Source organism: Balaenoptera physalus (assembly GCF_965194825.1).
Source record: "Balaenoptera physalus genome assembly, chromosome: 10".
In the NCBI taxonomy this organism is placed as follows: Eukaryota; Metazoa; Chordata; class Mammalia; order Artiodactyla; family Balaenopteridae; genus Balaenoptera; species Balaenoptera physalus.
Window position 1 is genome coordinate 33,819,239 of NC_138889.1, and position 20,816 is coordinate 33,840,054.

General features: G+C 41.4%; 2 long non-coding RNA genes across 2 annotated transcripts; one reads left to right on the top strand and one right to left on the bottom strand.

Annotated features, from left to right (window-relative positions):
* Window positions 1-2,834: 2,834 nt before the first annotated feature.
* LOC309636705 lies at window positions 2,835-6,842 on the bottom strand. The gene is made up of 2 exons (XR_014250156.1): window positions 6,677-6,842; window positions 2,835-5,870 (listed from the first exon to the last, which is right to left on the bottom strand). It is a non-coding gene; the product is annotated as an uncharacterized lncRNA (long non-coding RNA).
* A 173-nt stretch (window positions 6,843-7,015) lies between these two features.
* On the top strand, window positions 7,016-20,091 carry LOC309636700. Its single transcript, XR_014250148.1, has 3 exons — window positions 7,016-7,139; window positions 10,653-10,765; window positions 16,886-20,091. It is a non-coding gene; the product is annotated as an uncharacterized lncRNA (long non-coding RNA).
* The last annotated feature ends 725 nt before the right edge of the window (window positions 20,092-20,816 follow it).

Sequence of the window (20,816 nt, forward strand, 5' to 3'; positions counted from 1 at the left end):
CCAGAATGGGATAGAATGTGAGTTGTGTTAGGGCAGAGACTTTGTCTTATTCACTGTTCTGGCCTCTGTTCTGGCCACTAGAAACAGTGACTGGCACTAATTGGAGCCTTAATCAATATAAGTGGAATGAGGGATTGGACATGAGGGACAAGTTACAGGAAAGGGTTTAGGATAAGTTCAGAGTTCTGCTTTGGGTCGCAGGGAAAATGGTGATGTGGAAACACTTTGACAAATTCTGGAAGTCCATTAGACCTTGAAATTAGAAGTAACTAAACTTGGAGCAACCGAAGCTCTGCAGCTTCGACGTATACAGCCAGCTTCTCTTTTTACTACTACATGCTCTTCCAGAGAACTTTCAATTCTGTTGCATGCCTATAACTACAGTACTATTGATACTTAGATGATAATACTAAGTAGCATCATCTAATGATAATGACTAAGAAGAATGTGAACTATGTCCTAAGCACTATTCTAATTAATTTACATGCATTAACTCATTTAATCATTTTTTAAAAGTGAGATAGGTATAATTTTTATTTTCTTACTTTGCAAATGAGAAAAATAGTGACCCAGAGGTTGAATGGCAGAGACATGATTTAAGCCCAGACAGTCTGTTTCTAGAACCCATGCTTTTAATCTCAATGCTGTATTATTACCTCTTTAGATTGCTGCTGAATGACTCCCAAAACTCTATCTCTAAAGCAGATGTATTATTTTTGTTAACAAGTTACCCCAAAAAGGTGGCCCAAAATAATAAATATTTGTTATCTTATACAGTTTCTATGGATCAGGAATCTGAGAGTGGCTTGTCTGGGTGACCCCTGCTGCAGGGTCTCTGATGAAGTTGCAGTCAAGATGGTATCAGGGGCTACAGTCATCTTTGGCTCGATGGGGCTGGAGCACTGGCTGCTTAGGTGTCTCCCTCACATGCCGCCAGGTTGGTGCTGATTGCTGGCAGGTGGCCTCAGTCCCTTGCCATGTAGAGCTCTTCAAAAAACTGCCTGTGTGTCCTCACAGAATGGCAGCTGGCTCTCCCCAAATTGAGTGATCCAAGAAGCAGCAAAGCAAAAGCCACAGTATCTTTTAACACCTGGCTTTGGAAGACACACACCACCATTTCTGCTATATCCTGTTGGTTACAGAGGTCAGTGTGGGAAGGAACTACATAGGGCATGAATACTGGAGGTGAGAATTGTTGCGGGCCATCTAGGAGGCTGGCCACTGCAGCGGATGTTGTTCCAAAGTCAGTGCCTATCTGAATTTCCACAGGTAGAGCATCCACATGTTCCACTATTTATCTTTTTTTCAAACTTGTTTCTTCTTCTGCACTCACTAATCTACTTCCAGTCATCAAATCTAGGAATCTGTAAAACACCCTACCCTCAAACTTCTCTCTCTTCTTCTCTCCCAAATATATTTCAAATCTCTTCCTAAGTTTTGTCAAGTCTATAATTTATAAGCGTCTTGTAATTTGAGTGACATTCTGAAATTCATATGTGCTGTGGACTGAATTGTGTCCTCCCCCAAATTCATATGTTCAAACACTAACCACTGCAATGTGACTGTATTTGGAGATAGGAACCACAAGGAAGTAATTCAGGTTAAATGAGGTTCTAAGGGTAGGGGCCTCATCCAATATGATTAGTAACTTTATAAGAGGCACCAGAGAGCATGCTCTTTCCACCATGTGAGGACACAGCAAAAAGAGCTATCTGTGAGCCAGGAACAGAGCTCTCACCAGAAACCGACCATGTTGGCATCCTGATCTCAGACTTCCAGCCTCCAGAACTGTGAGAAAATAAATTTCTGTTGTTTAGTGGAGGATTACCGGACTGAATGTCAATATTATGACATAGTATGAGTGTGTTTCGTGTTTGGTGATTGCAATCATTGTTGCTTTTGTTGTGGTCATCCATGTACAATGCTTGGTGTCAGTCTATTTATCTCTTGTAAAAATAAAATACAGTGTGTGTGTGTGAAAAAAAAAAATTTTCTGTTGTTTAAGCCACCTACTTCATGGCATTTTGTTATGGCAGCCTGAGCAGACTAATACAATATGAAAACAGAAAAACCTAGTTTGTGATTGTTACTGTGATATTTTCATTTCTAGGTATGAGTGACTCTAGATATACCTCCTTCTAGGGCTATTCTGTGATGCTTTCTCTGAACTTCCTAGTAGGAAGGACTCTCCTCTGAGTGTATGTGGTTCTTTGTTAGTATTTCTCTTGCAGCATACCAAGTTATAATAGTTTTTTGGGTGTAGGTGAGTTATCCCTAAGTCATAATGTCTTTAAAGGAAAGGAATATTTTTAGTTTTATTGTTATGCTTGATATTGCTATTGAAAGGAAGAAGCCATCAAAACAAAAAGCTTAATTTATGGCTTGCTAAGCAAGAGAGAGCTGTGCAGTGTCTCTCTAAACAAAGCAGAAAGCTAGAGTTAATCTTTTTTTTCTTTTTTTTGCTTTACTGAGGTCTGATTGACAAGTAAAAATTACATATATTTAAGGTGTACAGGGACTTCCCTGGTGGCGCAGTGGTTTAGAATCCGCCTGCCAATGCAGGGGACACGGGTTCTATCCCTGGTCTGGGAAGATCCCACATGCCACGGAGCAATGAAACTCGTGTGCCACAACTACTGAGCCTGTGCTCTAGAGCCCGCGAGCCACAACTGCTGAGGCCCGCGTGCCACAGCTACTGAAGCTCACACACCTAGAGCCCGTGCTCCACAACAAGAGAAGCCACCACAATGAGAAGCCCGTGCACCACAATGAAGACTGGCCCCCACTTGCCGCAACTAGAGGAAGCCCGCACGCAGCAACAAAGACCCAATGCAGCCAAAAATAAATAAATTTATTTTCTTAAAAAAAGGTGTACAGCTTGATGTTTTGATATACACATACATTGTGAAACCATCACCACAATCAAGTAAGTAATATAACCTTCATCTCACATAGTTACCATTTCAAAATTTTTTAGAGTTAATCTTATATAAAGTTTTGGGAAGTGCGAACTTCAGGGACTGGCCGACTTTCAGATGTGGAGTATATAGGGATTGGCTGACCTTTAGCTGTGAAAGTGTGATTACTGGAGGGAGCCTAGACCTGACTGCTGGCTTTCAGAAGTGTGGATCTGACGCTGTCTTTGGTTAATCAGGGTAAGTGTAAAACTGATCTGCCAACAACCTGTACTACGACTGAAGAATAACTGGGTCTTTCCTTGAAGCCTTTATTCTCAGTACCTAATATGGTGTCTTATTCAGTTAGTATTTGTTGAGTGAATTAATGACATTATTTTTTTCTCCCACTCATTTTAAGTCTACAAGAAACAATATGCTCTAAAAGTTCAAAGACAATATCTTAAAAAGACAAAAACAAAACGTTTAAAGCCACATGAATGTCCAATAATAAAGTAAGAAAACTATGATTCATTTAGTCACTAGACTGTTGTGTGCCCTCTGAAACGAATGGTTATCAAGACCAAATCACAACATGGAAACATATTTTTGATATAAGAGTAAGTGAGAAAATGATACAAAAATACATAATAAAGCAGAAACCATACAAATAAAAAAATAAATAAGATAACACACCAGAATGATAATATTGATTGTGGTTTAAGGATGTGAAGTTATTAGGTGATTTTTTTTCTTTTTTCTATTCTCTAAGTGTTCTTGTGTCAATATTACTATTTATAATTATTTTTAAACATTTTAAAGCTATACTCACGATTTTCTCCTTACCTGTGGCACTTAAACACAGAACAGTAGGGTTGGAAAGGACTTTACACTTCCGCTAACTGTACTAACAAAGCTGGTTTCATCACTACCATGCAGGATACCTCCCCAAGTCACTGATATAGGACAGGAGAAAGCAGATCTAGACAGAAAAGAAAGATGAAAGAAAAAATTTGCCTGGAATAAATTGAACTTCCCCTGAGTATGCTATGGAAGACAAAACATAAACATTTGTCGTTTAGTCCTCATCTTAAATTCCCCATCTACTCAAACTTGACGTTTTTCTCACTGTCTCTCCTCATGCTCCCTATTCACCTCACTGGCACTCAGACCTGAACTGGTTCCCAAACCAGTACTGATGCAGGCTGGGCATAAATTAAGAATGTCCTCCACTCACTCTCTTCTACGCCCCAGACTTGGAAAGACTTAGACCTATTACTCGATAGGCCAGTCACAGCTGAGTGACCATATTATCATCTGAGTTTCTTGTCTTACCCTCCCCCTTCTCCATGGCTTGGATCTTATGTCTTGACCAAGCCCTGGAAGCCCTCTCTCTTCCCTAAGCCCATGGTGTCCAACACTGAGTATGACTGGGGGCCAGAGGGACACCTCGACTTTTAGCTATGATTATAGCCACTATCTGAGGTGCTAATCAGAAGCAAGTATAAGAAATTTTATTTAACATAGGAAAAACCACTACTTTAAAAGTGCCAATTAGTAGGCAAAATATATTTTAAAAATGAAGACCATAAGAGAGGCATTAGGAAATGGTTCCCTTTGGTGGCAAAGAATTTAGAATATACCGATATTCAACACAGAATGCAAGACATCTCAAATCCTTTTGGAAACGAAGTGGAAGATTAATAAATACAGGAGATATTGGCATCCAAAAACGGTCATCTAAAATGGACTCATGTCATAGAAAAAGAAGTTTGATTGCATTTTAATCTGAAAAACATAATGAAATTATAAAAGTAAATATATTTTATCATAGTTTATAATTCCAAAAATCAAGAATTTACTACTTTATTGGCATCACTTTCTGATATCCTTCATAATCATGTTTGACTTTTACAGAATGATCATTTTTATAAGAATGTGAATGGGCTTCACCAATTTTCCCCAAAGAACTCTATTAAATCTTTGGCTAATTAATTCTCTTTTGAAGCGCTTACCTTGTTGATTTTTTCCTTCAGTTTTTAGGTACTCTGACCTGGCTAAATTTTGTTGGTCAAAGGCTTTGCCATCTCCAACATTACTTTTATCAACTTTATGTAATCCTGTATATTTGGCAAGATTTGCAGTTTCACTTAGAAATCAATTTGCAGTGGCAAAGACTGGTTGACAGACAAAGACGTAGACCCAGAGAAGTGTCTGAGAAGAGTTCATTAAATTATAATTTCATGCTATGCCTTTAAACGTGGGGATTTGACATTGACTGCTCTGAAGACCCAGACCCTCCTAGGGCCAGAAGGAAACTTCCACCACTTAGTCAAACTCTCATAACTAAGCCTCAGAGAATGGAAGAAATAATCCCAGATCGCAGAACAAATTAGGAGCAGCTCAAAGCTAAATTCCAGATCTGCATTGTGTCCCATATAATCAACTGGAAAAAAAAAAAAAAAAAGAGTTAATGTTGACAAGACTCACTCTCTCACAACTCCCCCACTTGGAGGATCTCCCAGGAGAAGACAAATAACTCCTCCCCAAACCCACTCAGTGACCCTCCCCGTGCAAGGCTAGGGCTAGGTGGAGAGCACCTGAAGCTTGCACAGAGCAATCTGACATTAAATCACTGTTCAGTGGGTTTAAACAAGGACAGCAGCATGGTTATTAGCTAATCCTGCAAACTGCTGTTTCAAAAGCAATGTTCAGGGGCATATCATGGAAATAAAAACATAACCAACTCACATATCACCTAACAGGAAACAAAGGGAGCGGAATAACCCCTCTAAATTGTTCAGGGCTTCTAATCCTCCAAGCCAGCCTGCAAGCCTGAGCCTGAAGCCTCCACCCTGCCCAACTCCACCTTATTTGGCTTGGTCTCCAGAACATCCTTAGGGAGGGGTTGGTCTTATGCAAGCCTGATAACACTTTTCTCTGCCTGGTAGCTTCTTGATCCCAGCATCCAGGCACCTGGAGGTGAGGGAGAAAGCAAGTTTACCAAGAGGGAGTTGAGTAATGAAGATACAAAAGTTTAATTTTTTTTCCCAACCGAGCAATAAAATTTGCCTTGGAACCAAGCCTGATTAGAGGGGATATTAAAACCCAACTCTATCCCACTTGTAGAGAAAGAACAAATCCTTCTCGTTGTTTCTGAGAACTCAGGATTATCTGACCTGAAAAATTCCAAATAGTTTTTTTTAGACTCCAGAAGAATTCTTCATTTGACCCTCAAATGATGTTGCTAATGGTGAGGAACTTGGAAGTAAAATTGTACCTTGTACCTATGTGATCTCTACTCAGAGGAATTTTTCTAAATTCCAAGTCCTTCAATGGTTTCCCTTTGCTTGAAGATAAAAATCTACAGTCACTAAAGTTTTATAATTTGGGAGTTCTTCCATGGTCCGGCCCTGTAATTTCACCTTTCCAGTCGGCTTCCCTCTGTCCTTGCTTTCATCCCATCTCTGATCTCTCTAACTGCAGCCTCTTCTCCCTCCTCAGCCCTTTCTGCCCGGCCAGCGCCTTCTGATATTTTTTCCCCTGTCGGAAGGCTCCCCTGACACCTTGAAACTTGCTTAGGGGCCTCTCCCAGGTGCTCCCAGAGCGCCCAGCAATCCTGCCATTACTGCACTCCCCACTACCCGTTCACTTGTCTGTCTTCTCCACGGACCAACACGTTTCTTGAGTGTTATTTTACATTACATCCCCAATGCCTGAAAACTAACAGCCCCTCGGGAACTACTGAATGTGGAAAGAAACTAACTCTGAAGAGTACCTACCAGTGCTAGGCACGTAGGTAATTTAGACACATCTTTCTTTTAGTCCTCAAACAGCTCTAAAATGTAAGGATCATTGACCCCATTTTGTGGATGAGGAACTTTGTCTCGAGACTCGTCACTTGAGCGAGGTATCCGTCGGGTAGGAGCACAGAGTCCGTTGTCTGGGGCTACGACACTCGCTTCCCAAGTGGAATGGCCCGGTCGCCTGACTACTTGCAGCGCTGGTGGCACCGCCCAGGCCCGCGAGGCTGAGCCCAGATCCCGTCCCAGGTGCAGGCAGGTATTAGGGCGCGGGCCCGCCCACCGCTGCCTAGGGTCCCGCCCCCGCCCGGATGCCCCGCCCACCCTGTGCCTGGCGGTGCGAGGAGCGGCGGGGTGTGCAGGACCTGCAAGGCTGCGGTCTGCGGAAATGCGGTGGAAAACGGCGGCACTGCAGTTCCAGGTGGCCTTAGGGACGTGGCAGGTGAGAATGGTGTTCACCGAAAAGGAGTCGCTCGCAAATCTGAGACCCAGGTTCCCCTCAGCCTCACCCAGGGGGAGACACGTGGGGCCCGCAGAAAGCCGTCAGGCCGCCGTGCTGGAAGCTCCTCCAGTTCGCCTCTAGCTTAAGTCCGAGGGTGGTTACAAACCCCAACTGTCACGACAAGTTTGTTTTTTCGACAATATTCCAGCTCTGCCGGGCTGTAAACAATGAGTTTGCCTCAGAAGCGGCAGTTGAATAGGAGGAGCTTGCGAGAGCTGTTTGAGTTGAACTGCCAAGTCCGAGCGTTTGAAGCTCCTCAGCAGTCTGCTTGAATCGCAGCCCAAACTGTATCTTTTCCACAAGGGCTGGACACGTTTCAGGAATCTGGTGCTTCCTTGGAGAATGTTTTCCTCTCCCTAAACTGGAAGCTGCTCTCCACGCTCTACCCCTCTTTGCCCATCAGTTGAAACTTTTCCCATCAGTTGAAAGTGACCTTGTCCGGATGACCCAGAGCCCACCCTGCGTGGAGCAAGCCCACGGTGGGGCAACAGCCAAAGCCACGCACAGTGCCCCTTCTGATCCCACATCAATGTCTTCAACAGGACATTCGCCGGGCATTTCGGAACCTGAGGCCTTGGTTCTGTATCTACTCTGCATTTGCCTCCTTGGACACCTACTGTTAGGTCTGGTGCCCCCCTCTGTGTTCCCAGAGCACCCTGTACATTTCTACCTCAGGCAGAGAACTCACATTTTAAATTTACCTATTTATTGATCTGTCTCCCTCACTAGGCTAGGAAACCTTAGGCCAGAGACATTCTACTGTTTCTGTGTTGGCACAGTCCCTGGCACTTAGAGGCCTGGTTGTGGAATGAATAAGTTCCTTTAGTAGTCAGGAAGGAAAGTTTCCCAATCACGTGGATTATCTCCTTGGCCTATGGAGGACTGTGGAGAACAGGTCAGACCGGAAGATGAATCCAGATAAAGGATGAGGCATTGGAAACAAGAGGACAACACTTTCTTAATTTGATCTTTTATACACTGAAGTCACTCAGGCTAGATTTTGAGTCAAAAAAACTGCAAATTACTGCATTTTACATCTACCATTCTTTCCTCCCCACCTTTAATCCACACTTATGTAGATATAAGTTACTCTGGGAATTCTGGAACCGTTAAATTATTTATATTCAATTAAGAGATTTTCATCTTTAGCAGCCCCCTCCTTCTCCACATATTTTCATGCAGAATCAATATTGGGTACTACAGGGATATTAATATTGGATGGTGGAGTTTTGATGACCATAGAGGGCTAAGTATGAGTTTTCATTTTCTTTTTATTTTATTTATTTATTTATTTATTTATTTATTTTATTTATTTATTTTTGGCTGTGTTGGGTCTTCGTTTCTGTGCATGGGCTTTCTCTAGTTGCGGCGAGCGGGGGCCACTCTTCATCGCGGTGCGCGGGCCTCTCACTGTCACAGCCTCTCTTGTTGCGGAGCACAAGCTCCAGACGCGCAGGCTCAGTAGTTGTGGCTCACGGGCCTAGTTGCTCCGTGGCATGTGGGATCTTCCCAGACCAGGGCTCGAACCCGTGTCCCCTGCATTGGCAGACAGATTCTCAACCACTGTGCCACCAGGGAAGCCAGAGTTTTCAATTTTCAAAGGAAGGAATTCATGTTTAACCTCATCTCTGGCATTCATTCAGTTATAGATGATTTTTAAATTTTCACTTAAATATTCAAATAATATTGCCTTTTCTTGCGAGGTTGCATGCCTATTTAACAATGCTGTCATTTCTCAAAACATTTTTGGACATATTTTAGGCCATAAGAAAAGTAGATTTGCTTCTCAAATACCCCAGAATTCTGAAGGAAAGATGAGCGGGCACAGTAAATGCAGTGTTAAGAGTTGCCGCTCCCCCTCCAAATTTCTTAAATTCACAATTAGTATTCTTTCAACATGAGAAGACTGAATATCTTAGTTGTCTGAAACAAAAGGAACATGATTTATTGACCTTATTTAACCAGAGGAAACACATGGTGTCATTTAACACTAACTCCAGATTTGGATCAAATTTTGAGAGTGAGCAATGCCTCTGATTGAACTAAGCATCTCCTGGCGAAAAGGAGTCATGCAAAGCTCGGTTTGCTCAACCGAGAGCAAAGCAGGCCAAAGTTTAAAATTATATTCCCTGGGTTTCTACAGGTTATTAAAATATTTGGCTAAATGGTCGAATACACTTAACTGAAAGTCACAGTATTTTCAGATACAACATTTGGAATTGAACTAATTGCTCTTCATCTGCTTCTCAAATGGATAGTGTGGCCCTCTCAGAGATTGCCTTGGCAGTGGGCTATGGACTTTGCAAAATCATAGACTAATGGAACACAATTTCTGGAAGGATTGATTTTGCTAAATGGTCTTTAACTTAAAATATTTTATATAAAAAGACCACAGTATGAATAGAATGCAACATTTATACAAATTTTTAGGATAAAACAGGGCATTTAAAAAAAAATTTTGCTTGCAGTGCTGGCATCGTCTCTCCAATTGCCAAAGATATGTGTTCGCTTTCCTTTTCCTTGAGATTGGGAGAAGTTTAAGATGCTCTAACCTAATAGGTTGATCTCAGTCGGAATTCACTAAATGACCTCGAGAAAAGCTAGCTAGCCTTGACATTGGCCTATGTTTTGGTCATTATCATTCTCTCTTTTTCCATCTCCTATGTATGCTAACAACAAAAGGAGCTCATCTAAAGCTTATACTACCTTTGAGGACTGAGAGAAGAGTGCCAAATGGTTATGAACTCTCTTTTTTTTTCTTTCTTTCTTTTTTTTTTTCCAGTTGTCTATAAACTCCTAAGTATTGTGCATAAGGCTCACAGTTTCAGACCATGCTGGTTATCTCACATCGGATGTCCCTTTTGCAAGAGCGCCAATTCCCACACATCCACACCAGCTTCTCATGTTCAGCATCCTTACCCCTGACTCAGAACTGTTCACATAACTCTACTCCCTCTATAGCACCTTTGGTTTCTCCTTCCAGCTTCTTTTTATGAATGTCTAGCTGCTTCTCCTGCTAGTCTATAGAGACAAGAGGTGAAAGCATGAGCTCGTTTCTGATAAGTCTGACATGCCATTTCTGCATTTCCCAAGATGGCTAGAGGTAAACATAGTTCATGATGCCATTTCATATAATTTTTAAGCCCTGTATTTTCTTTAATTTTTTTCAATTATTTCAACTCCTCCTCCAGTGTTTGCACAAAGCCTGATAAAATCTGTAAGAGAAACTTTCTATAATCAAAAAAAAAAAAAAAGGACCATGCTGTAAAAGTACTTGGAATATGAATAGAGATCAGAGTCTGAAAGATGGAAATATTTTAAAGATACCATTAAAAGCCTAACAACCGACCCTACTCTCCCCAACATAAGACAGAGTAAGGGCAGGAAGGAAATGACCAGCCCACTGAGAGAGAGAAGAGACACTTACTTAACAGACTTCTCATTATACTCTAGGGAATCAAAAGGCAGCGTCCAGGAAGAGGGCAGCACAGGGTGGAGAGACCCATCTTTGGACAGATTTATGGTCCCCTCATCCTCTGAAGACATTATGAGGGACATGCAGTCAGGTCAGTGGAGAGTGTAGAGAATGCATGACTATGGACTTGACACTAAACCTCATCATTGACTATGGCACAAATCATGTTTCCAATCCAAGTACACAGTAACTTAATGCTGGGTCTCAAGAGGTGTGCAATTAAGTCGTACCAGCACTAGGCAGAAGTTTTAAATTAAACAGATGTGATGTGTATTAATGGCCTAATGTGACATCAAAGGAGCAGTTTGGGATTATTTTCTTTCTTTCTCCAAATGGGCTTTGATCAGGCTTTCTCTCTCATATTGCCGGGATTAGTGTGATGTCTAGAGGCTTAGTGTTGGAAATGGACTGCCACTTAAGGACTCACTGTGTGGCTGTGACTGCCACTCACTAAATCCAATTTCCTGCGTAAAGACTGGACCATCATCAGTTCTACTTAAAATGAAACAAAGCAAAGCAAATGCAGGAAGGCTTAGGATATTGTACCAGCAAATAGCAAAAATAAAACTTTCTTTAAAGAGTGTGTTTCTATTATTTTATTTCATGACTGCTATTTTTCTAGCATTTTAACATAGAGGAAATTAAAAAATTGGAATTAATCTGTATAAAATCTCATACTTGAAAATGGCATAGGTTCAGTATATCAATAAAGTACAGAGACCAAACAAAATATAGTCATTTGATTTAAAAGAATCCTCTTACTCCTTCTGTCCTACTCAGTGCAAATAAGGAAAGATGAGCAAAAATACACTCTAGGCCAGTAAATAAAATGGAGACCTTGAATGCCCTTTTTACTGTTGAGGAGTTCGAAAGAGAAATCTCTTCTTCTTGTAAATGTCAATTGATCTTATAAGCCTAACTGGTCATTTGTCATTCCTTTTGGCTTCCCAGCATCCAAGCACCGCTTCCTATATTTGCAAACCCCCAGTTCCAGTACAGAAGGTGAAATGCTGGATATTTGCTTTTCCAGGCTACCAGTCTTCCGTGTAGAGTGGAGGCATGTACTCAAGGTCCTCCGCATTAGATGCCCCTCTCCAGGACTTTGAGTTGGAAACTAGTGATACAAAAAAGTAGAGACCATACTGCCTCTGTTCTGACACAGGTGGCCACAGTGGTGGTTCCTGCAACCACTTCCCAGAGGCAGCAAACACAGACATTTTTTGTCCTTGTCCAAGACTTGACGTTAGTGGTACAAGTGGCAGTGTGTGTACCCAGCAGACTCCCTCCATAGCATGAGTTTGGGCATGGTTCCCAGATCATCTGCAACCTCTAAATCTGATCCTCTGGTTTCTGCAGTCTATGATCGACTCCACGCATTTTTTAAAAAATAAATGTTTTCTGCTTAAAACAGTTTGAGTTTGTTTCTGTTGCTTATAAAAAGAACCTTGATTCGTATAGAAATCAATGACAGGAGCAATTGCGGCAAATTGCAGCATGGTCCTTTTTTTTTTTATAGAAAGTTTCTCTTACAGATTTTATCAGGCTTTGTGCAAATTCCTCTCAGGAAGCATTCAGAACCTGGGATTCATCATTTGGACTCTCTGTGGTGACAGCAATAAAAATCCATCTAGTATTAAAGGATGGAACTCTGAGAGCCCATGCCACACAGTGACAAAACTGTTAACCAGAAGATCATCTGAACTGCTCATTAAAGACAAGACTTTGGAGAAACAAGTGGCAACTGACACAGAACAGTATGAAAGCCACAAGGAATTGAAGAACTATAAGAGTGGGTAGTTACTGCTGGACTGCTTAAAGAAAGAAAATGTCCAGCTCAGAGTCCTAAATTGTTGGCCAAGGATCAGCTGAAAACAAAAAACTTTCTGTGATGGTACTTAAAAACACTTGTCTTTTGCAGCCACTGGGCTAAGGTAGATGAAACCAAACTAAAAGTTGGATCTTATTGATTGCCAAACTATATTAGTTGAATTCACAGATTCCCCACTTCTAAAAAGGGAGTTAGAACTCTGTCTGGAAAAGAATGTTGCCCCCATATTGAAATAGATTGTGTATGGAATCTGCAGCATATTCTGAGCCTCCCTTGCTAAAGAAAGTTGCCCTGCTTCCCTTCTTACGAATCTATCTTACTTACTTGAAGACCCTACAACAACTTAGCCGGCTTGCAAGAGTGAGTCAGTTCTTCACTTGCCCTCTGCCCTCCATTGTTTGCCAAGACATAACTAGAATCAGAGCCCAGCATGCCCTGAGTGGCCAGTTTAAAAAGTCAAACTGAGGGGAGATTGTTTTGCTAATTTATATTCGGAGAAAAAAAAAAAAGATGGAATACCTAAGTGGTATTCTGATGGTGCTGGGTCAAATAGGAAATATTAAAATTTTAGGTTAGACTGAAATTATCAATGTGGGTGAAATTACCAGAGATTCTGAAATTTCTGGGCTAGGGGCAATTTAATTGTATGCTCCATTTTTACATTAAAAGCTGGCCCACTGAAGCTAACTGAGGCAAACTATTGCCCAGACCTGCTGCAACAAATCTTCAAGTTGGCCTGATGATGCAGAAAGCCGTAAAAGCAGCAGAAACCAGGTTATTGTATCTGCAGTTGACTAAGAAATTCCTTTCATGGAAATAAGTGGACCCCTGAATCATGGCATGGGCTTTCGTTCTTTCAGCCTAAATTGATATGAAAGATAGCCAGCTGTGTTTCTAAACTCTATTGACCTGATGAATTCATTATTCTGTGAGAGCTGTTGAGACCACCAAACTTAGGGTACACCTCTGTGATTAACAGTGGGGATCCTTAGGTATCTGACGGCTTACACCAACATGTATCCTTAATCATTTGTGTATATTTTGCAGCAATTCTGAAACTAAGTGAGGGAAGTCTTAGCCACGTCTGAGTTGTCATTCTCACCAATGTGCAAACATGGACCCGCTTTTGTGGACTGCCCTGGCTTACCCATGCCAATTGAAGTTGAGAAGCTGGAAATTCCTTAGTGTAATGTGAAGGAAATAATTCAAAGACTTAAGGAGATAGGAATGTTGGGGTAAATTTTTAATGGTGAGCTGCTTGCTCATCTCCTAGCTATGTCCTTCGAAGGGCTGGAAGACACTGTTCACCAACAGCTATGGGAAACCACCAAGACCTTAAGAAGTACTGGAAAGGAGAGCACCAGCATCTTTGAATACTGCTATAGTGGCTGTCAGGAAATAACTCAATTGAAAAGGGCACCCTGATTTCTATGGGGAGAAAAAATATGACACATGGCATATGGCAGAGGCTCAGTAGAGGCCACTAATGGATGGATGCAAAGTAAGTATCATGACAAAAATAGGCAGCAAGGGTCAGAATCATTTTCAGAATAGTCTGACCTACAGGCCTGGCAGAAGCTGATAAGTACGAGTTCCCCATGGCCAAATTATAGGGCAGCCCATGCAGGTCCTACATGATCTGTATAATAATAACAAACAAAACAAAACACCCAAATCTCCAGGTTTGGTTAACTGAGGCCTGTCTTGAATCACTCTTAGATTCACAAGTGATTGGACCTGGTGAGCAGGAAATAGCTGATGATCTAGATGCCTTAGCAAGACACTTGCATCCCAGAAAGGTAGATAAATCCTACAAAAACACAGGGGCCTGACATCACGTGATGTTTCTAAGGGTCCAGAGACCTGGAGCAGTTGAGATATTTTCTCCTAAGTAAAGATTAAAATGATTGTTAACTAAGACAATTAAAAAAAAATTCACATATCAACATAATATCTTAAGTAAAGTCAGAAGACTAGGGGCAAACTGGGAAACGTTTCTACATCTTGTATCACAGACCGAGAACAAATTTCCCATAAAGAACTCTTTCATATTCATGAGAAAAAAATCCAGCAACTCAAGAATAAAATGGGAAAATGACCTGAATGGAAAATTAAAAGAAATACAAATGAGCCTTAAATTTATGAAAGATGCTCAGTTTGACTTATAATAAGTGACATACAAATTAAACCTGCAGAGGTATCATTTCTTACCGGTTGAATTGGCAAAATGCCAAAAGCAGGACATTGCACTCTGTTGGTAAGGTAGAACTGGCACTCTTATAATTTACTGGTAGGAGTATGAAAATGGAACAACCTCTAAGCTCTAAAATTTGTTTGTATTCATTCATCAAATTATAAATGCTTGTACACTTTCCTTTAATTCAGCATTCTCACTTCTAGGACTCTAGCCTATAGATATACTTGTGTATGTACAAAATGATGCATGTATCAGGGGATTTATTGCAGCATTATTTGAAATGGCAAAAGATTGGAAATAATACATGTTACTAATAGGAAGCTGTTATGTTATATCCACACAACCCAATTCTGTGCAGCTGTGAAAAAAATTGTGAGTTTTATATATTGATATAGAAGATATGTAGGATATATTAAGTGAAAAAGCAAGGTACAGAACAGTGTGTATAATATGCTACTATTTGGGTAAGAAAGGTGAGGGGGAGTAAGAATATTTGTTGCTGTTGCTTAAGAGGGCTTAAAACCCCTCTTAGCTGACAGAGCAAGGAAATACATGTGTGTATACTAACCCATGTATATACACATATCTATAAATATTTTAATACATAATCACTTGTGTCTAAATTAAACTAAACATGAGTTCATACCGGTGTCTCCAATTCTAACCCATTACCGCGTGGATCACTTTAGCCTCCTCCCCTTGCTTCTCTGTAACCCCTGCTCTAACAGTGAGAAACCTGGCTCTCACGGTCCCTCATCAATTTAGTTAATTATTCAGTTTCAGCAGACATTCATGGTGGTATCAGAACTGTTAACACATACCACTGTGGGAAACAACTTTATCAATCAGACTACAAGGTTTGTGTGCAGTTCCTTTTTCCTTTAGTCTTACAGACTCCATTCATTTCCAAGGTTACATAGGTCAGCAACATTTTCCCCATTCCTTTCAGTGAGGTTCTTTCATAGACTTGTAACACTTTTAGATTCTTTTGTCACTTTCTGTATTCCATCCTGGGATCCCTTACCTCCTAAACGATCTTCTAAATATTTGCATACTTTAAGGATAACTCTTTGTGTTGTAAAGTTATATGGGTTTTGACAAGTGTAGTGTCATGTATGCACCATTACAGTATCATACAGAATTTGTACTCTAAAAAATCTAGAGGTAACATTTTAAAAACGGCTTTATGGGGCTTCCCTGGTGGCGCAGTGGTTGAGAATCTGCCTGCTAATGCAAGGGACGCGAGTTCGAGCCCTGGTCTGGGAAGATCCCACATGCCGCGGAGCAACTAGGCCTGTGAGCCACAACTACTGAGCCTGCGCGTCTGGAGCCTGTGCTCCGCAACAAGAGAGGCCGCAATAGTGAGAGGCCCGCGTACCGCGATGAAGAGGGGCCCCCACTCGCCGCAACTAGAGAAAGCCCACGCACAGAAACGAAGACCCAACACAGCCAAAAATTAATTAATTAATTAATTTTTAAAAAAACCGGCTTTATGAGATCTAAATCACATGTAATAACTGTACTTATTTAAAGTAAGTGATGAGCAAAGTTTCAGATTGGAGATGCATCACTTTACAAGGTCTTCAGAAATATAAATCCCCTGAAGGAATATCATCTACTCACAGACAGACATAGAGATTTATGTCACAAGTCTGAAGCTTTTTTATTTTTATTTTTTAACTTAACAAAAGTAATACACACTCATTGTAGAAAAATGAGCAAATAGAGATAAATAAAAAGGAATAAAAATCACATATAATCCTACCACTCAGAGATAATCTCTGTAAACACTTTAATGTCTATAATTCTCTTTTAAAAATTTATTTAGCTTTTTTTTTTAACAAAAATGGAGATAAATGTTTAATATTATTGTTTCACTACTCAGTACTGCTTTGTGTTAGTCATGAGGTTGGTCCTAGGAATATAACTTTGTAACCTGTCTTTTCGTCAAAGAGTATTCAATATTATAAACATCTTTTCATGTCAATCAATATGCTTCTTTAACATCATTCCTGATGGTTGCATAGTATTTTATTTTATAGATATTACATAATTAATTTTGTAATCACAAATTACAAATTTGTATTTACAAATCTCCCATTTTGGAAAACTAAATTATTCCCAGAGTTTTTGCTCTTGTTTTGCTAAATCTTTACACACATCTTCAATTCTTTTCTTGGGATGAGGTGCTAGAAGCAGAAACTACTGGTAATCTTGTTAGACAACTTCAAATTGGATCTCCCATCACTTATCTTTGTTCCCTGGGCCTCTGGGCTACTGAGTTCCCTGTGGTGATGCAGATAAAGGGCCTGCTCACACTCACCACTGCCTCGGAGAAGATCTGCACGTCCCACGTCTCTCACCTCTAGGACTGAAGGTCACTTACAGTAAGGCCAGGAGGTTTCATTTCATCCATTGTCATTTGTGTATAATTTGCTTTCAAAATATTCAAAATGTATCAACAGAAAGAAAGTCTGAAAATTTTAAAGTTTTAGTCAATTTGCAAAATATTTTCAAGTAAATTTTTAACCAGCCTCCCATTTTGTTCTACATGTTAAACAATTTGGTGTATGGCACATTGATGTAGTTAGGCCAAATGTGGATTTTAAAATACAATATTTTGGGAATTTCCTGGCGGTCCAGTGGTTAGGACTCCGTGCTTTCCCTGCTGAGGGCCTGGGTTCAAACCCTGGTCGGGGAACGAAGATCCCGCAAGCCTCGTGGTGGGACCAAAAAATAAAATAAAATACAATATTTTACATCTTATACCCACTTTATCAGTTCTGATTAATATCTCGGAATGTAATGTATACCATACAGACTCAATTTCCATAGCTGGAACATATTCTAAGAATTCTTTGCCCGTTGATTGTTTGGAACTAGAATGTTTACCCATCAAAAGCAATGTTATGAATGGTTCTCAGTCTCTAAATTAGCACATAAAATCCATCTCATTTATAGAGCAGCTGCAATATTAATCAGGAGTTCTGTGGTCAAGACCCCAACTCGGGTTACGCCAAGAAGGGAAGTTCCTCAAACAAGCCAGCCCCCTTCTCCCTGATGCCCAGTCCTGTTCAGTCCCTCCTGGGCACAGAGGCTCTGCTGCTGAACTGCAAACCCAGGCAGAAAATAGGCACCTCCTGTCGGGTGTGAAAGCCAGTGCCTGGCTTTGTGGGGGGACCTCTTACCCTCACAAGTGCTGGTTTGACCTTAACTGGCTCAGGCTCTTTAAAACTAAAAGGTTCCATCTGGGACAGGGCCAGCTGGGTAGCTGTGAGTCAAAGCAGCATGATGGGAACAGACGCCCCCTTGGACACACCTTGGTGAGATAGGCCTGGAGTGATGCTCTCTCACATTTCACTTCCTCTGGGAATCTCTTCCTGACTCTCGGTATCTGGGTCAGGTGTCCCACCTATGGGATCTCTTAGCACACAGGGATGACCCAGACTGTGGCACACTCACCTGTCACTGCGGGTTTACACATCTGTGTGCTTTACCTTGGCTCAGTGGTTCTCAATCTTGGCTGCACATTAGAATTTTCTGCAGAGCTTCAAAAAATCCTGGTGCTCAGGCTATCCCCCTATCCGATTAAAGCACAATCTCTGGAGGTAGAGCCCACACATTAGGGTGTTCTTAAAGCTCCCCAAGGGATTCTAATATTCAGCCACTTCCCTAAACAATGAGTTCTTTGAAAGCGGGCACTTGCTTATTCATCGATGGTATTAGAGGAGTTAATAAATCTCTTAGAATAGTGCTGGCATATACTCAGCTCTTAACAGCTTGGTTATTATTATTATTATTATCAGCAGTAACACTGGCAGTAGCAGTAGCAGTAACTCCCCACTGGCCAGTAGGGTTCCTGACGCATAGTGGGCACCTTACCATCCACTGAACTCACACAAACTATATATTCTGAAGATAAAGAGAAGAGAGCAAGAAAAAAATAATGTCTTAGAAGCCTGGGTGATTCCATGGACCCTTCCACTCTATAAAAATAGGCGCCAGAGCAATCCTGCAACTGGTGATCTGGGTCGGCTTTTCCTTCCCTCGGTCGTAGTCCTAAGTGCCTGCTTTCCAAATGAGCATCTTGTTGTCCTATATATGGGCAATTTAAGGAGTTTTTGAGCGTAATTTTGACTCTATGTGATTTTTACCAATGTAGTTAACAGGATAAATTCATTGGGAGTCAAAAGTCTAAGGTTCTGTTCCTGGTTCTGCCACTTATTAGCTGAATGGCTTTGAGCAAGTTTCTCCGAACTTTTGGGCCTCGTTCTTCTCTCCCGAGTTCCTCCATTCTCTGATTTTGAAACCTGGATGAACCCTGTCTTATACCATCTTGTCTGCCTCTGTGAGTCTGATGGATCAGGCTCCCCAGTCATGACTGTGCTGACCTCACTCCCGGCTACCCTGCCCCCTTGCCTGGCAAGGCTCTCTCCCCACCAACGTCCCATGAGGCCTCCCCACGCCTGGGGTGGTGCAAGGGAAGTTGTTAGTATCAGTCCTGAATAGTTCAGCAGCCATGTGAGTCGAATAGTCTTGGAAACCAGTTGCCATTTACACCTTTAGCCCAAAGGAAAAACACTCTGCTGTGGCCAAGGGGAAAGGGCAGTACCATAAACAAGTCTCTTCTTTCCTAGATGCTGGTTCTGGAGAATAAAGAGAGCTCTAGGAGTCCAGCTCAGGCTTTAGGGCATTTCTTTAAAAAAGAAAAAGGAAAAAACAGGACCATCTGATGTTTTACTCAGTCAGCTTGACCTTTGCCCTACTTGTCCCGATCAAGGGAGGTTTCTCAGCCTGGCGGCCTCATCAGGAACAGCTGGACAGATGCCAACAGCAGCCCCCCCACCCCCCAAATGCCGTACACTGTAAACAAGGTGTGAAGTGCTAATCAAACACACATGGCATTCTGGTCAATTTTAAAATACACAAAGCCAATTGGAGAAATGAGGTCAATTCCTGTTAGGGATGAAATAACAGAATTGCCAACATTCTCTTGTTGTACTTATAATTTTAAATGAGAGTCTTTGGGTAGGACCAGGGATTTTTATTTTAACTATATACAGATATGTTCTAATGGGATTTGACCTGAACTTAAAAACCGTGAAGTGACAAATCTTTTAGATCCATGTTGTGCATTTGGAACTGTTGTATGTTAGTTTGGGTTTCTTTCGGTTTTGCTCTTGATTTTAAAGGGGTCGTGGATTGAGCTTATTTGTGGAGTTTCCTGGGTGTCATGTTAGAGTTTAATGAGGTCAAACACACTCCAGAGTTGCCCATTAAATTCATCACCTAAGTCAGTTGTTCTTCATGACAAAACAGGATTAACAGAGCAGCAACCTCTATTTTTTATCTCCATTTAGCCAACACATCTCTCATGGCTCCCAAAATCTTTATGGGTCCCAAAATCTTTATGGGTAACAACGATCTCAGTCATAGTTAGATAACTGTGAAATTCAGGTCGGCCTCTCCCTTGAGACGGTCAGCTCCATGAGCGCAGGGATGTTGCCCTGTTCATCACTCTGACTCCACACCCAACAGAATACCTTCCACCTAGCAGGTGCTCTCTCTATACATTGACTGAATAGTTTCTCCTATGTGGGTGGCTTACTCTCTGGCATTTGTTTTACTCTTCAAATTCATTTATCTTTTTCCTGGACACGATTCAGTCTTCTCTTGAATGGAAAGGCCGGAGACAGTTCCTTCAGGACTTATCCCTCCCTGGAGGAGTGAACTGTGAGGGGTACTAGGAACTCATCAACACCGAGCCACCGAGGTCTTGTTGTGACTCCTCTTATAGGCAGCCACCTTTGAGAGCTTCTGGAACCATCTATCACCTACCACCTGTTCTCTGGTGGCACAGCTGCACTGGTCTGTTGCCACTGGTCTCCAGGGAGCCACACAGAAGTGAGGTTAAACTGAGGCAGTACTTTAAGATACTTTTCAAGTGTCATCTCTGCTCATACTGGCTGTGATTGCTGCACACCAGCTGAGATGCTTGTGCTGTCACTGAAGTGCCGACATCACATCTCAACTCATGGGCAGTGCCGAAGAGTTTCGACTGGATTTTTGCTTTAGCACATATGGAAGTACTACTGCTTCTTGTTGACAGTAAGTCTG